The sequence below is a fragment of the Pipistrellus kuhlii genome, unplaced genomic scaffold, assembly GCF_014108245.1.
Source record: "Pipistrellus kuhlii isolate mPipKuh1 unplaced genomic scaffold, mPipKuh1.p scaffold_m20_p_6, whole genome shotgun sequence".
Taxonomy (NCBI): domain Eukaryota; kingdom Metazoa; phylum Chordata; class Mammalia; order Chiroptera; family Vespertilionidae; genus Pipistrellus; species Pipistrellus kuhlii.
Window position 1 is genome coordinate 28,918,569 of NW_023425562.1, and position 20,163 is coordinate 28,938,731.

General features: G+C 40.2%; 1 protein-coding gene across 12 annotated transcripts in view; it reads right to left on the reverse strand.

The window, feature by feature from the left end:
- The window catches only part of PTPRM (protein tyrosine phosphatase receptor type M), a 608,093-nt gene that overhangs the window by 79,276 nt on the left and 508,654 nt on the right, over positions 1 to 20,163 (reverse strand). The gene's annotated exons all lie outside the window — the stretch shown is intronic.

Consider the following 20,163-nt stretch of genomic DNA (forward strand, 5'->3'; position numbering starts at 1 on the left):
ACAATTGATGGGTACAATCCATTAAAAATGGCTGTGTGTTCATCTCTATTCCACTTTACTATTTGATAGAGGAAAGTGGGACATTTTTCTCAGTTTCTGAATTCTATTACCATTTTCCAATATTCTCCTAAGAGATATAGAAATATTGTTTTTCTTCCCAATGTCTAACTGAAAGAAGGCTATTTTTGGTTAAGACTGTGAAAGTAGGCAAGCTGAGACATGACGTCAAGGCTAAAATTCTTGAATAAATTCTGCTAGAGCTTAGATGTCCATTTATTTAAGGATTTGGTATTATTATACCCAGGGTCTTTGATCTTCATGTTATTAATCATATGTATGTCTATTTTTTTCTTTTTTTCTGTTCAAGTTACAATAAAAATGTCCTCTGCTGTCAGTTGACAAGGGAAAGAAACATCTGGGATTTTTATTTCCACTCCAGCCCACACTCATTTTACCTTCATGTGGTCAACTCTATAAGGAGGTAATGAGAAGAAAGATGGTAGCAAGTAGCATTTAGTAAAACTGATTTCCTGTCTTTGCCTCAAGCTATTCTTATACTTCTTGGCCCCAACTGGGAAAGGCGAGAAGGAAGAAGACAGGAAGACAGAGCAGATAAATGAGCACCATTCTGAAATGTGTCAGGCCCCGGACCTCACATCCTCTAACATGCCCCAGATGGCTTCCCAAACACTCTCCTTAGAACTGAAGCTCTTTAAAAAATATATTTGTGTTGATTTCAGAGAGGGAGAGGGATAGAGAGATAGAAACATCAATGATGAGAGAGAATCATTGACTGGCTACCTCCTGCACACCCTGTACTGGGGACAGGACTGCAAATGGAGCATGTGTCCTGACCAGAAATTGAACTGTGACCGCCTGGTTTATAGGCCAGCACTCAACCACAGAGCCACTGAGGCTGGGATGAAGCTCTTTTTTACTCCCTAATCTCCACCCCACCTATGGTGTTTGACCACCATGGCTATTTTCACCAATTACCAATAATTAGTGATTTGTCTGTGGTTATTATTCCTTTTTATGAGTCCAGTTATATCTTATTAGTTAAACTGCTCTCTAATACTGCTGTTAGGGAGGACTCACCTGCTCATAGACCCCCACAGTGAGCCCTGCCCACCTGCATGTCACCCAGACCTGATCACTTGGTGGATGGTGCTCAGCACATCTGGCTGTGGACTCTCTGAGGACAGGGACTGTATAGTCATCATTATGTTTGCACAGAGCCTCTGCCTCACAGCAAGATTCCAGCCATTAGTTACTAAATGAATGACTGTGAAAAACTTGGTGTTTAAAAAAATTCCTTATTGTTTAAAGTATTATATATGAATTCTTTTCCCCCAATTGACCTCTTCCCTCTATTTCCACCCCCCCACATGCCTTCACCCCCGTAGTGTCTGCACCCATGAATGTTATGCTTATATGCATACATACAAGTCCTTTGGTGGATCTCTCATACTTTCCCTCACCCCCGTGTCTTCCTCCTGAAGTTGGATGGTCTGTTTGATGCTTCTGTGCCTCTGGATCTATTTTAGTTCATCAGTTTATGTTGTTCATTATATTCCACAAATGAGTGAGATCATACGATATTTATCTTTCTCTGACTGGCTTATTTCGCTTAGCATAATGCTCTCCAGTTCCATCCATGCTGAACAACTTGGTGCTTTGGTGATAGTTTCTGTGGCTTTGATCTCAAAATAAGGCCTCACTTCTGTGGCGTGAGTGTGTGTATGTGGGGTTCGGATGCTTGGAAAACCTGAATATGCACAGTTTGCAAATTTCATTCAGCTGCAGTTGGGGCCCCGTTTGTGACCTGCTGTATAGATAATACTGCTGTCACCTTGGAGCTGAGCCCTGGTCAGAGGTTGGCTGGAAAAGAGCACTGTCCCTGAGACCAGTACCTCCCCACAACAGCAGGACACACCCCTTTTATCCTGCAAGAATGAAAAGCTAACTCCACAAATGTGAGAGTGAGAGTTTTAAACTGTCCATCTTAATTTAAGTATCTTAGTAATGATCATCATAAATTACCTTATTAGTGTAATAGGTTTTACACTATATTTATCATTTAGAAAAAAAGCACGGGGGCATACCAGGATTCCATGTACTATATACCTACAGCTATATTAGTATATCCACACTCTCCATTTGCTAACTGAAGGGTAAAATACTGCATAATACAGGACAAATACAAGTAAAACATTTCCAGGTTACTAATAAGTAAATAGAAATACAAGCATTAAAGCACGAGTTAATTTCATCTAGAACAAGACTATGATGTCATCAGGGGATTTATTAAAAAATGTAACTTTTATTCTGCTATAAAATATGCATTTAAAAATTGCTTCAGGGATTTTAAATTTATGCTCTCTTTCTGAATAGTGTCTTTGTTATTCTATGAATGACTATTTCACAGTTGAGTAATAACTATTATTTAACTTCCCTTATAACAATTTAATTCTACTTTGAGCTTGTCGTGATGTAAGTACCAATTTTGTCTCCCTCAGTCTTTCCCATCCATCTAAAAGTTTTCAAATTTTGTCTTTTTGTAGAAAGATGAGAAAGGTCAGTGACTTTGAGGGAAATCACAACATCTTCCTACAGATCCCTGGCCGCTAGTTAACAGTATCTCAGTGTGTGTGTGTGTGTGTGTATGTGTGTTTGGGGGGGCAGTGATGAATTAGGAAAAAAGGCACGTGTTAAACTAGTGAGAAAATGCTCTTAGGTCACCCGAGGCAAAGCCACAAGTCACACGCAGATGCTCTCCTGTGATAGACTGTGCTCACATCACAGCTGTGTTCCTTTAGCATCTGTGGTAATCACGGAGTTTCTAAGAGCCCTGGTTTTTAAAAACAATTATTTTAATTTGATTGTTTTCATTTAACTGATAATCAGGAAACAGACACACGTCAACAATGAAATGATCCAATCTCCTTACTTTTGGGCTCTACCTGTAGCTCCTGGCATGTTTTCATAGGGGCGGGGCCCACGTGCCATCTGTCTCCAGCACTAGCTATGGTGATCACCAGGAAGTGCTTGCAGAATGAACCAGTCCATCTACTCAATTAATCCTCACGAGCAGCCAGGCACAGAGGGACTGCCTTCTTGCTTTACATGAGGGACATGACAGGCGGACAGACCACAACCAGCTCATAACAGGCCAATTTGGGTCAGACTCAACAGCCTGACTCTTAATCCACTGCTCTTCCTGCACCGCCCAGACCCTGACAAGGAGTGTGAAGGGGAAAGCAGTGTTAAACCTTCTTAGAAACACATAGCTAACTATCACTTCCCACCTCATCTCCTTGAAGCTTTGTGACAAGAAATATAAAAGATGTCCAGTGAACTTGGTTGAACTGTTGATCCCTTTTAATCAAAATAGGAAATTTCTTCTCCCATAAGATAACGTGATCACTGCAGGGAAGCCGCAGCAGGAGGGCAAGCAGAAGGGGCAGCTCTTGCCAGGCGCATCCCCAGCTTCCTGCCCAGGAATTATGTGAATTACTTTAAGCGGCAAAATGCATTTTTTTTTCTTAAACAAAAGCAAAACGAGCCATCAGAAAAAGCTGCCAAGAAAAGATCAGACAACTAGTGCCATCCATCGTCTCCCTACAGATATCATGACCTGGTCGTTCATTGTCTGGAACAGCTCTGCTTCCAATTGTATTGGCCAGTCTCCCCATAAAGATATTTGCATTGTCAAGCTCATGTTTCTTTGTCCTTGGCTTGCGAAATGAGTAAGGTGCCTATGGGAAGTCCAGGGAGAGGAAAAATGAACTTCTGAATCGGGTAACTTGGCTTTTGTTTCCTTTTGATATGGAGATTACAATATTTTTTTTTTCAAAGGTGGACCCAGCTTTAAATGCTATGAATTTTTGTTTGCATATTTTTAAAGCATCTGAGGAAATATTTACCATAGACTTTAGATTCCCCCTTATGCCCGAACTACTACAAAGTTAACTGTTTACATACCTAGTTAGGAAAAAAACTTTACCGGTAGCTCTAGAACCACTGGCATGCAGAGAAGCTGTGATGTGACATGTGGGTCTTTAGCAGTGTGAATCCCTGGTGGCATTCCTGGCTTGGGAGTTCTGAGCAAGAACAATCATCAGGACAGGAAGGCGGCTCATCAGTGCTGTGGGACTCTGCTTCCTGTCTGGGCCACGGTGAGGCCTGCACTGGTGTGTGCGACGCCAGAGGTAAGCAAGGCACTTCCTCCACCCCTGCCCTCCCGAGACCCTAAAGAGATGGAACCTTTTCTGGCTACCCTGTGACCTACCTTCTGATAATTTTTTTTTTTTTTTGGTAGACCATGAGATAAACCTACATGCAATATATGCCTGAGGGAAATTAGGTAATTTTGTTAGGCAATCAGCCTACTAGGTCCTATTTCACATCCTTGTTAGCTTTTGAATATCTTTTAATGAATTAGGCAAACCAACACACATTTATGTGATTTTTATCCTGTACATTTTTTCTTTGGGAAAGAACAAAAGCTTCTTTAGCTATTCTTTTCATCTTCAAGAAAACCAAAAGTTATCTCTGTTCCTTGAAAACTATGGACACTGATTTACTGAACGCTTTGAAAAGAATTCTACTCTGAACCAGTTTTCTTGGGAAATAAATTTATTGCCACATCATTTACGTGGTATCTAGAGAAGTGTTGGTCCTATCACATATTGTGGAAGGAAAGCCAACCCGGTTTTGAATCCTCCTCCTGAGAAAGCGAGAACTCTGCTCCCAAAGGACATCAGAGGGCGGATTCCCGAGCATATGCCAACGCTGGCTTCTGGCCACTGGGAGATACTCTGCTTCTCTGCCCTTACAGCTCCCTCCGCCCCAAAGTTTCATGTTCAAGTTTACTGCTAAGTACAACCTCCAACCCTGCCTTCATTTCTCAGTTTTTGCTTGACAGAACTATGAGCGGGTTCACTGAAATCAAATTCAAACAACGCACAGGTGTGACTTTGAAAAAGAGGCCCCGGGAGAGGGGGCAGCGGAGGTGACTGAGAGAAATGAGGCTGAGACCACCCACAGCAGCTGCTGACTCCCCACCTGGGAGCCCACAAGGACCAGCTGGGGAGACAGACCAGGATGGCCCATACTCCCAGCACACTGTGTACGGGAGCGGTTTTAAATCCAATATGCACAGTTAGGTAATATTTAGTGTTTAGGGCAGATTTTTAATATGCAGATACAATTTAACACACCAACTATGGACTTTTATTATTAAAAAACCCACTTTATGTATTTTGGGGATTTGAGCTAATGGTCTCACTGTAGCTTCTGCTAGAATCTTCATAAATATACTTATGGTTTGATTCTACTTAACATGTAATTAAAGTGTTTCCTTGGACTCCTTTAGCTCATCCATACTGAGCAAAGGCAGCAAACCCGGGACATCTCTGAAAGAGCAATAAGTCCCTGAAACAATAAAAATGAAGTCAGGCAAGCTCCAGTGAATACCAATGACTGCTCCGCTTCAGGATGCTGCTCTCCACGGGCACAGAGCAGAAGGAAATCGAACATCCTGCACACAGAGTCATTTTTTTTTCTGAACAGAAAACATGTTTTCGTGATTCAATAACCTCCTCCCCCATTCCTCCTACCACCGTCATTTTCCACAGCATATAATTATACATCTCAGTTGCCCACCTCAAGAGAACATTACTCCAAAACGATGCAGTCTGTTAAAAAAAACACCACAGCTCCCAGATATTAAAAAAAAAACGAGAAAACAATTCTATGCCTCAGAGAAGCAGCCAGGAAGACAAGGATGCAGGTCAAGGCTGAACGTAACGTGTGCTGTGTGTCTTCAGGCCGTGCAGGGTCAAGTTAGAGAAACTCCTGAAGTGGAATTTTCCCTCCCTTTCTCATGAAAAAACTGTGCCCGGAAAAAGGCTGAATCTTCACCCCGAAAGAAGGAAGATGAACTCACTGGGGCATGCAAAGCCTCCGAACTGTCTTTGTTTTCTGCTCATCCTTCTCCTTTGGTTCTTCTGAGAGCTGCATTTTATTAGGTCCATATCAACTACTGATTGCTGTTGTCTCACATGGCCTGGCAGGGCACAGAGGGGCGTGCCCATGGGAAGGTGGCCCCAGGAGCTCAGGCCCAGGGGCAGCAGTGGTCACCGGCCACTGTCAGTAACCAATGTCCTGGGAGGAGGCAGTCACAGGGAGCGGGTGATGCTTTAAGGGCCAAAGAAGTGGGGACTGGGCAAAACAAGGTGGAAGACACACACACACACTGTATTGTTTTTACTGAAATCTAATTGGGATATTCTGATATATTTATTTTTTATATTTTTATTGATTGCAGAGAGGAAGGAAGAGGGAGAGATAGAAACATCAATGATGAGAGAGAATCATTGATCAGCTGCTTCCTGCACAACCCCTACGAGGCATTGAACCTGAAACCCGAGCATGTGCCCTGACTGGGAATTGAACTTTGACCTCTTAGTTCATAGGTTGATGCTCAACCACTGAGCCACGCCTGCCAAGCAATATTCTGGTATTTTAAAAAAGTTGCTAATCCATTCAGCATTTCAAATGGCCATATCTTATTGCAACTTAATCCAGCTCCAAATTTTGCAGAATATATCTGTTTTGCAGGATGAAGGCAGATGATGACATCAGCAATAGTTGTCACACTGCCTTCCTTTACCTAATATCTCTTTCTCTTTTGAAGACTGAACTGAGGTTTGCAGTATAAAAAAAATATTATATGATGTTTTTGAGCCCAGAAACATCCTCAGCCCCACGTTTGGCTGAGCTTTAGAACATGGTTTATATCCTGTTGAATATTACTCAGAATGAATGACTTTTCACAGCAATATCATATTCTTCCTCTTTAGTAATATATGCTTATGGGGTTTTTGAAGCTTTATCACATAAGGCCTTTTATTCCTATCACATAGATATGGAGATTTCAGATCAGAGGCAGGAATGGATGGCCTGAGATGATGCAGACCGTAGGCAGGAGAGCTGGGATCTGAACTTAGTGCTCCACAAAGCTGGCCTAGAGCACATGGCTTTGTGCCCACTGTATGGCATCATGCACACAGCATTCTGAGATCACCCTTGTCATGGGTCATAAGCCACCAAGCATTTCTGGTTTCCACATTTATAATAATAGAACAAGCGCGCTCAATTACTGTCTGCACAGTGATGTTCCTGGGGATGTGAAGACCTGTGAACCTTGAAGGGGCCCTCAATCCACCTGCTTTTCTTTACATTTGCCCAATTTCAAAGCCCCCTTTTTCCACCTGCAGAATCACTGCAGTAGTAAGCTCTCGTAATGACATGACATATCCCTCAAGTGTACAAAGCAGAAACATCTGCAAACTGTGATCACGTTGCCAGAGAGAGAGAAAAAAAAAAATTCTTTACCTGAGTGATAGTAGAAAAGGTGATGAAGATGGTCACTGCGTAGCATGGGCTGATGCTGAGCTTTCCAGGGACAAGACCCATATTCTGAGTAACTGAGACTGATGCACAGTAAGGCAGCTTTTAAAGGGGGGCTATTTTGATATAATTGGAGTGAGTTCTGGTCGAGGAGAGTGGCTGCTCAGGGACACTCAGTGCTTTCCTGGCCTACATTCCTCTCCCCTGTTCCCTAAAAGAGAGCTTAATGATAAAGATTCCCCAGTTCCAGAGGGGCCAGCCTCCTCGTGTTTAGGATGTATTCTCAGGGCTGGACATCTCTGTCTCCCTACATGTGGCAAAGTTCTTACCCACCAATGCTGCTTAGAGTTTTGGGGAGTCCTTGGTTCCTTGGCACTTGCCCCTGAAGGGGATTACAAAGGCCCATCACAAGAAGCATTTTGCTCAATTTGTAACTCCAAGGCTGCATGTGCAGAGTCATCCTGACAGTCCCTACTGCTCATTACCCAGTGAGGATGGGCAGAGGGGGGCTGGACTGCAAGGCTGACACAGTGTTCATATTCATTATATAAAACTTGAAGTTTACTTTTTGGGGTTGGGCATTGACCATCTCATGATGATGGTGTACATCATCAGAATAACCAATCTTATAAAGCTGCAGGAACCTGGACCTTCCCTTTATTATTGCATTACCCAGACAACTCCAACAAGGCCACAGTGTCAAAATAGTGATGTTAATGAGCAACTTGTCACAAATGGTATAAAAAGAGGACTGCTCTATTTAAAAGACAGAGAAAATATCTGATTCAATTGCTTTGCAGTTTCTCTAAATTACTCTGGGTTTCAGTCCTACCTCCAGGATTGCCATCTACATTTCAGAGAGATATTATAGTAATATTCATTTCCCCTCAGATGCAGATATTGCCAGGGTTTGAGATGTTAGTACACTCAAGAACTGTAATTTCCCCCACTTCTGCATCTGCTTTGGAAGAGTGATTTGTCAGTGAGCTTGTGCTAAATGTGCCCAGATATGTAGAGATGAGCAGGAGTCCCTCCATCGAAATAGGCTCCCCTAAAACATCTAGAGAGCAAATGGATGTTTTTTGCAGCAATGTAGCTGCTCCTTTCCTTTGGAGAGCAGCCAGAATAGTTGAGTTCTTACTTATCATTATTGAAATAGCTTTCTACCTGGTTGCTTCACTGCTCTCCAGTGTACTCACTTCTCCCAGAGCTTTCAAACACACACCTGGGCACTCTGGCCAGTGTGGCTCAGTTGGCTGGAGCGTCTTATTACACCAAAAGGTCATTGGTTCCAATCCAGTCAGGGCACATACTTAGGTCATGAGCTCGGTTCCCAGTCAGGGCATGTTGGGGAGGCAACCAATCAATGTTTCACTCTCACATTGATGCTTCTCTCTCTCTCTTCCTATAAAAAAAAAAAAAGTATGTCCTTTGAATGAGGATAAAAAACAAACAAACCACACACCTGGTCACCTGCCACATACCTATTTGAAAACCTAGCAAGTCTCCCTGCTGACAACAAGGCTGTCACAAGGACTAGGGGGGGCAGAACTTATGCAGCCACATAGTGTACAGTTAAGTCTCCTCAGGACAAGCAAGTACTGTTCTCATTCTCATATGAAAGCTTGAGATTTTGATGACATCCTATTGACTTGGCTGCCATATTTGTCACTGTTTCTTGGCAATAATCCATGTCAATTTTTCCTCTCTGGTTCTATATTTTCCCTCTACTGATTCTACCTAGTGTTTAAAAGTGGGGTTATTATTGTTTTGTTCTTGCCTCTCTCTTGAAAAATCAAATATCCTTTCCAAGGTATTTCTTGGAGATCTGTGGGTTTTTAAATGCTCTTACCTCAGAAATCACAGTATATGAGCTCCATCTAATATGATTGAAAATCCAAGGATACTTTTTTTAGACATGACTTGGAAATGAATAAGTGTTACCAGAAAAAGGAATTTTAATGAGAGATTTGTGACACTCTTTTTTGACATCGATTAATTTATAAAATCTACCAGCATAATTCCCAGAACTAAGTCATGATGATTAAAGATAAAAATTCAGAAGGAAGAATTATTTTATAAATTTGGACATCAAGGTTAGAGATACTTTTCAAACAGCTTAGTGAAGAATATTGCATCTCCACTTACTGTGTCAGAAAGTTCAATTTCTACTCTTAAAAGCAAACATTTTTTATGGAAAATTAGACCCACAATGAAATTAGAGTCACAGCTCATCTCCTTTATTTACTGATGCTTAGCCAAACATTTCTATCGAAGGATTTGGACACCATCACTTCACTTCAGAGATCCATAGAGGAAAGTCTAGGCTCTTAACCTTAGTCTCCACGCATGAGAAAGAAATTCTGAATAGAATCAAAACCATAAGCCTCCACCCAGCACAGAGCAGAAATCTTAGCATCATGGACATTTTAAGAGTGGCAGGTGATCACTCCTCCAGAGAGACAGAGCTACTCACAGCCTCCGTGGAGAGTCCTAAAAGGACTAACTCACCCATCAAAACAGATGGAGCACTATTGGTTAAAATCATCTTTCTTCTTGGGTGGACTGCCTTATTCATCTGAGTGTGCTCCCTATAAACTGTTACCACCTTATTAAGATATTTTTGGACTGGGAAGTTGCAAGTAGGTGAAGGAAAAGAGGAAACAAGAATCTCAAAGGCAAGGAAAAATGACTGAGGCCCCAGCAGCACACAAGTTCTTCCCAAATTTTACCACTTGTGTACCACCTTCACCATTTCCCCAGCCCCTTACTGTTTCCCTTTATTTTGTCTAGGGATTTAAATTTCACTATTGTGTATTTGGCAGTGAAATTTCATCTCACTGTAGAAAATGGAAAGCCAAAACATTTATCACAGTAAAGATAATAGAAAAGGTAAATAAAAAAAACAAAATAAAACCATGATATTAATTCCAGCCCAGCTATACTGCTTGGCTATGTTCTGAGTGCAAGGCCTCTTCTTAGCTGGGTGAGAGGGATGCAAAAGACATTCTAAAGCCAAACCAAGGCTCACTGATGAACCAAAGGACTGAAAGAACTAACCAGACAAGTGATCGCTTTCTCGCCCTGTAATTCAGTGCTGTTTATTCCTTGATAGTGGATCTCCTTAAAAGTCACTAGGCATCACCAGTTGTTTGCATTGCCTACTTGAGGAGAACTCTGAATTCATCATCAGTGTTGGCTCACAAAACAGGTGACAGGAGAGGGAAGAAGAGCATGGGGGTACGTAGGACCTGGTTCTTAAAGAGGGTTTTAAAAAAGATATGATTGTATCTTGTGTTAAATAAATTGCTGTCATGATTGAGGGAGAATAAAAAAAAAAAGAGGCACATTTTATGTGGAGTGCACTCTACTCAGAATTTAAAAAATTCCTCTCATGTTCTACAGTACAGTTTTTGTTGTTGTTTTTTACAATCACAATCTGATAATAGAATAACAATTAGTTTAAGTGAATGAAGGTCAGATGCTAAAAGGAAATAGCCAACAGTTGTATTTAGAATCTGCTGATACTTTAAAAAATGAAGAGTTGGCCCTCATTCAAAGAACCAGACATTAGATTAAAACCTTGGGGGCACATGGTTCAATTTTTTATTTAGAATTACAAGGTTTGGAACTAAACTAAAATAAGATGCTATTAGACGCACTGCCTTAAAACATTTTAGTCCAGGCAAGAGAGTGGAAAATAAATTAAAGTAAACTTCAGGGTCAGTTTTCAAATGCAAACAACAAAGACCCAGTGCCCTCGGAGGACCTATTTTACCGGCTCTATCATAACAGAATGAACTTTCACACAATGTCCTGAGCCTGTTGTTTCAGCAAAGAAAATTCCTGAAAGGAGATGTGAATTTTTGCCAAGAAGTGTAATAAGGAAAAAACTCTGGCACAAAAGATTTTGATTACATATGAATTCTCTTCGTGAAATCACAATAAGCTATCAGTTCAGAAGTATTTATAACAACAGATAATATTAACAATAGATGACATAAGCACAGCATACTTGCTTCCTTCTAAAGATTACTCTAAATATAGATTCCAAATAATATTCTACCTATGCTAAATACAAATGCTAAATACTATTACACACGATTGCGTATCTATAACTTATCTATAATAGTGATTGCATGGATGTCTTGACAGACATGAACCCTTCAATTATTTTCCTGTTATAGCTGTAACGTATGCTCAGGGAAATGATTCCAGCGTATTTATAAATAAATGTCAATCTTATGATTATTACCACCACCTTACAATATTTATTATCTCAACGTGTTAAGGACCATTGTTAACCAATGTGTTTGGAATGAATTTTTAAATTATACTGAGGAATAACTTTAAAAGAAAACCTTTTTATTTTGAAACATTATAGGTTCAAAGAAAGCTGCAAAGATAGTACTGAGAGATTCCACGTTCTCTTCAGTTTTCCGCAATGGTTACTAATGACACATGTTGTAGTACAGTTCTGAAATCAGGGAATGGAATTAGGTACAACTCATCTGAATGGTTCTATGCTCTTTTATCGGGGGAGGGATGGACATTTTCATTCCTCTGGGATAACAGCTGGGGAGTGTGATTGCTAGGTTGTACAGTAAATGCATATTTAGTTTTTAAAGAAATTTCCAAACTATTTCCCAGAGTGGGAGTGGCTCTACATTTTTACCAGCAATTTATGAGCAATCCAGTGTCTCTGTGTTCTCACCGGAATTGACTATTGCCCCTATTTTTTACTTTGGTGTTCTAATATTTATGTAGTAATAACTCATTGCAGTCTTAATTTGTATTTCTCAATAGCTAATTACGTTGACTCTCTTTTCTTGTATTTATTTGCTTTTCCTATACCCTATCCTTTGGTGAAGTCTTTTGTCAGATATCTGGACTGCAAATATTTTCCCAAGTTTAGGGCTTGTTTTCTCATCTTTTAAATACAATATTTCACAGAGTAAATATTTTTAATTTGATGAACTCCAATTTCTTGATTTTAAAAATTGTATCATGTGTTTGGTGTGATGCCTAAAAATTCTTCACTAAGCATTAGTGCCCTCTCCCCCCAGTAGCTTTTATTTAATTTATAACACTATAAAAGTCTATAAGGTCTTATAGTTAATAAATTGGATACTAATTATAATAAAATAATCAACACTGTATCAGTGATTGCAGTGTCAGTATCAGCACTTCAGACATTAGGAGACATGCTCATAAATATATATATATGTGGACCCCCATCACACAGGCTCTCCAAGGTGACTCTTAGGTGCTCTTCTTCCCTCACTCCACTTCTACTTGAATGAATTGGGATGTGGCCCTTCATTCAGACAGTAGAATGAAGAAAACCTTTGTGGATCTTCCAGGATATATGAAAGCACAAGGTTGTACTAGCAAATGAATAGGAAACAAGTGAGAAAGAAACAAGAGAAACTAAAAAGTAAAAAGGAGAGAATGAAAGCATGAACATGAATGTAGGTCTAAGATGAAGGGCATAATGACAGTTTTCTTTTAGGACTTCCTTTGTTCCAATGTCTGTGGGATATGATGTTGCTCTAGCCAGATGGACCTTCCTTCTCTTGTCTTGCCTTGAAAAATTGATCTATTATGACTCAACTCAAACCTACTACTTCCATGCATTTTCTTCTCAAGTTTCCATTGCTTGATTTTTCCCTTCAAAATTCTATTGTACTTATATGTGCCACTTACGTTTTTGTTACAGATCGGATATGTAACATCCTCTGTTATTTTTATCACCACAATTAAATTATGTGCTGCTTAAAAAGAGGCCCATGTTCCCACTTAACACCTGCACAACAGAGAGCTGAGTATAAAGCAGGTGGCAGTAGGATGCTCATTGCAGGAACTACCTCAATGATTGCCAAAGCTGTTGTGTGTGACCTTCCAGAGCATAAAAGGTAATGATAGTTCTGGAATAATGGGAATGTCTTACATCTGCATTTTCCAATACAATGACCACTGGCCACTGGCCACTATGGCTATTGAGCACTTGCAATAAGGCTAGGGTAGCTGAGAAACAGAATTTTCAACTTAGTTTAAATTAATTTAGATTTAGATAGCCACATGTGGCTAGCAGCTACCATATTGGACAACTCAGGTTTTGACTTACAGTGGACACACCCACAGGGCTGATGGACAGGAGCTGCCAGGGGATTGCCTAGCCCAGCCTCTCAGGGAAAGCCCCGTGGCTGGGTCTCAAATTGGAAAATGTCTCAGTCTTCTTGAATAAAAAATATGATTTTCTCAGTGTTAGGGGCTGAATTGTGTCCCATCCTTTGCCCCCCTGCCAAGCTCTTATGCTAAAGACTTAACTCCCTGGTATCTCAGAATGTGGTATGTGACTGTATTTGGAGACACTGCTGTTAAAAAAGGTATTTCAGTTAAATGAGGCCAAATGGGTGGGATCTAATCCAATATGACTGTGTCCTTATAAGGGGAGATTTACACTAAGGGATGACCATATAAAGCGGCACCATGAGGGTGGCCATCTGCAAGCCAAGGAAAGAGGCCTCAGAGGAATCTCACCCTTTGTTACCATGATCACAGACTTCAACCTCCAGAACTGGGAGAAAACATCTGTTATGTAAGTTGCCCAGTCTGTGGTATTTTATCACGGCAGCCCTAGCAAAGTAATACATATGTAGCACACTTAGAGACGAACTGTTCCCAGTCATAGATGCACAAATATTAAATTGAAATGATTCTGATGTGTAACAGAGGATGCTAATGAACTAACTTACAGTGGGGATGTTTTCTCCTCTGTGTCCATTTTGCCCATGGTGCAGTATGCAGTGGCACTGCCGAAAGCCAAGTCGTCAGGGTGATGCTATTTGGTAGACACTGGGTTCGAGTAAAAAAAGTGGTATGTTTTGTGGGAATGAGTCACTTAAGTGTGGAAACACAAAGGCTGGCCCTGGCAGACCCAACTCTCCTTCTGCAGGCTGACGTGCAGTGTTGGATATACACAGACAATTTCTGCTCCTCTGAAGAACTTTCCATAGTGAAAATTCAATCTTTCATTGCTTGAAGTGTGATTATCACTGAATTCTTAGTCAAGCCGTAGTTCATGCAAGCAGGAAGACTTTCTGTCTCAATGCTACAGTCCTGTGATGTGTTCATGAAACAAACCCACACAGAGGCAGACAACCCCACTGCCAAAGCCTTCAAGACACAGCATTGGATGAAAGAAAATGTGGTTCATGGGGCTTGCCATGGCCATTAACCCACTCCTCAGGTAGGGCTGATTTCGTAATGATTTAGTGTGGGCAACCCCGGCAGCCGGAATTAATTAAGAACTATTCAGGGATGCTGAAGCACCAGCAGCAATCTGCAGAGTCTTGGCAGTTAATTAAGGGTCAGAGCAGGGTCTTCCTGTTTTCTCCAGCTCTGCCTGCTCTGCCGGGCCTCAGAGCTATGAAATCGGATGCGTATTCTGACTTTATGCCTTTTCCTTTTCACATCGCTAGTGGTAGAAGACGACCTCCAGAGAGGTCATTATTGCATTGCCATCCTTTCAAAATACTTATATTTAGATCATCCTTGACAGAAGAGAATATTTTCCAGGCAGGATGAATGACCTCTGAAAAAGGGGAATTCACAAGCATCCTAAAGAGATTGTCTATGTAGACTTGCTTTTAAAAGCAGGTAGTTATAATAAAAATACTTTGAAAAATAGTAAAAGGTGCATGTTATCTACATGAATATATTACTGGGTGGAAAACCAGGTCAAGAAAAAGAGTGAATTATTTTTTTTTCTTGCTGTGGCAACTTTATTACAGCTAGAAACACGATTCTGCCCAAGAAGGCCATCAGACCAGCAGATAACCATTAAATTCTACTAATAAAAAAGATTAACAGAGAAGCTTTTATATATTTATTAACACAGAATGGTCCAAACTATGAGGGAAGGTGGAGGGTGAGGGAGTAAGACTTGTATGCATGCATTGAGCATAATCAATGGACAGGGGAAGGGAGAGGTGGTGGTGGTGTGTATGTGTGTGGGCATGTGCTGGGGGGTGAGGGCAGCCGGAAAGAGGTCAATGAGGCAAAAAGGAGGCTTATGTAATACTTTAAACTATAAAGATTTTACATTTTTAAAAAAGAAAAAGAGTGAATATTTCAATAGACGGAGAGTTTGGGGCTCAGCAGCACATGAGGAGTTAGACATCAGCAATGATGACTACTTCTTCCCGCCTACCACCTCACATTTGAGGGTGCTATTTAAAGTTCACAAGGATGCTGTGTGGCATGGCCCCTTTCTTAATTTCAGTAGTTACATGCAATTTTGCACATACCCAAGAACTTCATGTAAACTTATAGGCAATTACATATCCACTGAAATGTATAACGTGATCAGGTCTTTCATTTATTTATGTTTTCATTTTGCCTCTGCTCTCACCGACTCCTGCAGCAATCCCTCAATCAGAAGTGAAGATTGAGGTTTAATGACTTATGTATAATTTAGTTTTCTGCAAGATGCCTCTTCACTTTTGGTTTTGCATAAGCTTAGAAAAGTACGTCTGTTTATCAGATCGACAAGGACACCAAAGATATATATTTCAGCTCTACCTTTTTATACTGCAACTTCTTTCATTAGAACTGTTATCTTAAGTTAATTTAGCCACCGCAGTGTATAACAAAACTTCAAACCAGGAGACAGCAGACACTTTTTCTTTTTGCCTTTCTCCCCAAATAAATTTTTTAGGAAACTTTGGCTGCTATATCAATATTATCTTTACAATAGATCTAATGAAAAAGAAAAGTCCCTGTAAGCATTTGTTAAATAATTATACCTCTAAACACTTTCCCCACACGAACCCTCAGAAGTACTGTTGGACGTTTTTAGCCTTGGGGACAAAGCCTGTTCACCACTGTAAGTGCCAGAACACCCTATTCAGGAAAGATATATTTTAGTGAAGGTGAATAAGAATCAGAATTAGATTCTTATCTAATTCTTTTTCTAATTCTTTTTCATTATATCCATTATAGATTGAGTTAGGTAGTTTATTAGATTTTGTATAGGTTATATACTAAGAAGCAGATATAGGGGGTTGGCAAAAAGAAGAGCTGAAGAAACACTGTGGGCCACCCATTCAGAATACCAAAGTGAAACATTATGTATTAAGAAACCAAAATCCTACTGTGCTCATGTTTCCCATAGTTCCCTTTTTCTATCCTAGTTTCTTCCTACTTACATGAAGTTATAGGCACACAAAACATATTGGCTTTCACGTTTAAATCATTATTACCTGAAGTCTTTAACAGCACCCATTGTGCTAGAAACAGAAAAAAATTGAAAATGTGTAGCTCTTTTAGTAGCATACTTATAAAATCAGTGGAATACTTTCCAGCTTACCAGGCAAAGAGAACTTTAAACACATAAAGATCCATATACACACAAAAACACACAGATAAAACAAGCTTTGTCATTGCCCTGAGGATTTTAATTAGTTAGATTCTGAAAGTTTGTATAATCAGAAGATTAACTACTAAAAAAATCATCACCTGAGATGTGTTATCTTTTAAATTAATTTTTAGAGAGAAAAATATCGATTGGTTGCCTCCCTATATGCCCTAACCAGGGATTGAACCCACAACCTAGGTATGTGCCCTGACTGGCTCTTAAACCCATGACCTTTCCCTGTACTAGACAATGTTCCAACCCAGTCACCCGGCCTGGGCTGGGAGATTGACTTTTTGAAAAACGTTTATTTCTACATATTGAACACTGCCCAGATTCATCTCACATATTCTACACTTACTGAAAAAAAAAAAAAAATCCAATTTTTAAGTGCAATATGGCATTCCATTGGTGCCAATGTCACAGGACAAATACACTTTGCTTTCCTTAGCCTTCTTCCACCATGCCTCCCCAGTGCTAACAGGAGCAAATCACTTTCAAATAAAGTAAAAATTATACACAAAACACCTAAAACAAGGTCAGTTTACCAGATTAAAGTCCTCACATCAAAATCATATAACCATGCTGTCAATAAACTTAATTTCCAACATTCCTCACATTTCTTGTTTTGGAAAATTGTGATCTGTCATTTACAGGTAGGAGCAAGTTGTTAAGCCTGCTGGGTATCTGATATACATGGAATCCCTTTTCCCATCATCACATCTTTTCCACTCCTTTAGCTTTCACAGGCTCAAAATATGGAGTAATGATGGGAAAGATCCTACTTTCTCTTTATACTCAGAAGGTGGTATCGGCCCTAGAGTCAGATGTCATGGGTTCAAACTCCAGCACCCCACATAAACTTCCTGACCTTGGTAAGAGATTAAACTCTCTAAACTTTTGTTTCCTCATGTCTACAATGGGGTGTGTGGCAAGATTCAAATGAGAGAATGAATAGAAGTGTTTAGCCCAGTGCCTGGCCCAGGACTGACTCAATCAATATTAGTGGCTATTTTGATAAAAATACTGACTGTTCTTACTACACCATGAAGAGGCCCACCATTGGCCTCTAACAATTTTCAAAACCATGAAATTATAATAATTGGTTGTTGAAATTCAGCATCACTGGCTTGTGCTGACATCATAAGGCAATCCTGTAACGAGTTTCTTGCCGAAAACAGAAACCACTGTGCCTGCTAGGTTCTAAGCAGAGTGCTAGACACTGCAGAGACTACAATAAAGGCCTTCTCCTTGAAGAAGACACAATTTAGTTGAAACACTCAGGAAACAGTAAATCGTACACAGAGCCTAAAGCAAGCAGCATGGACTCTCAGGTGCTGTAAAGGTCTGAAGAAGGGAGAGATCAGTGAGGGTTTGATGGGTGAAGAGGGGAAGGCTTCATGGAGACAAGACTTGACCTGGTCCTTGAAGAACCAACCAAAAAAACCTGGAAATGGAGAGGGAGACACAAATGGGCTCCCAGCAGAGGCAAACGATGCCTGCTACTAAGACAGAGGTTGGGAATGAGGGAAGGGGAGGAGATGATTTTATCTGAGTGAGTTTTTATGACAGAAGAAGGGACCACAAAGGGAGATGAGATGAAGTTTACCAATGGGAAGGAGGGTCATAATCACCCAGTGCTTTAGACACTATGTGTTTCTTAACACAGGGGAGTGAATAAGATTTCAATGTGATGCGAAAAAGCAAAGCCTGGGGGTGGTATAACAACTGATTGGATCAGAGATTTTTGTCTTGATGTCTCTGGCAGTGATCCAAGGATAGAGAGATCAGTTCTGCAACACGGTGAAAAAAAAAATCTAATCTAATCTATCTATCTATCATCTATCTATCTATCTATCTATCTATCTATCTATCTATCTATTATCTATCAATCATCTATGCATACACATAGATGTACACCCACAGAATATCACTCCCACAAGAATCCTGTGATGCAGTCCTTAACCCCCTTTTCTAAAGGACTTGGACATCTTAAGAGACACATCAGAAAGGGCAGCCACAGTGTGTCCTCAGGTCATGCAGCACAAGGGCCCAAGGGAATATCTCTTTTTTAATGGTTATGACTTGCGTTTAGTAACCATCATAGCAAACTTGATTTGAATGAGAGACTTGGGTGATAAAGGGCCCGAACAGAAGTAACAAGGTCCTCTTTTCAAATGTCTTTTGAGATTTTAAGACATTTTGCCCAAATCATCTCACCTGAAAAACAGAACAACTCCTTTACTTATTATATCTGCTCTTGTATTTGTTTTTCTGCAAAGGTCTCAACACAAGAGATTCTCTCAGTACCAGTGAAGCTTTTCACCATTAGCCTCTCATAAATCAAAAGGATATATCTGAAAGAGGATTCTTTCATTTTTTATTATCCATTTAATCACAAACTTAAAATCTTGTACTAATTTTTTATGCAGTCACTCTCTGACAGCACCTACCAGTGTCAAGTTGCAGAAGAAACAATGACTACGGGCTGAAGGATAATCACATACGTCCCATAAGTTAAGGGTGATCCCACCAGTCATCCCTCAACATGCGATGTTGGAATGGCGTCTGATGTCAGTCAACATACCAGGGAGCTCTTCCTTGAATAATTATGTATGCGAGCTTTTAACAATGACAATGCAGGAATGTTTCTAAGGACAGATAATTCTGATTCTTATTCACCTTCACTAAAATATTTCTTTCCTGAATAGGGTGTTCTGGCACTTACAGTGGTGAACAGGCTTTGTCCCCAAGGCTAGAAACGTCCAACAGTACTTCTGAGGGTTCGTGTGGGGAAAGTGTTTAGAGGTATAATTATTTAACAAATGCTTACAGGGATGTCATTCTGAAAAATAGTCTTCCAAGAGCAATGCCAGTGCAGCTCAAGCACTGATTAAATTGTTTTGACATAATTGTCAGTTCATAAGAATCATGACAGCCACTACTCGGACAATTTTGGAGGGAAAGCTATTGGAAAGAGTCACAGGGGGAAAGCATCAGAAAAGCAATTATGAAGAACCATTTATTTATTTGATGGGAACACTGATGTCACATATTGGTATTAAAAAAAAAAGCATTAAAGTTATCTGACCAATGCAGTAATCATGGCTAGAACTAAAAAACATACATGAAAATTTTCAGATAGGGCAAAGTAGATCAAATCCCATGTTCTGTAATCTTGCCAATGCTCTTTAAAGTGGTGAAGGGGTCAATAATATTAATGAGATCTGTGCCAACCTATAAACAAGATGTTGGACAAGGAAATTGGACATCAAGACCCTAAACAAAGCATAACCACTAAAGACTCCATGAAAGATTTACTCCCCACT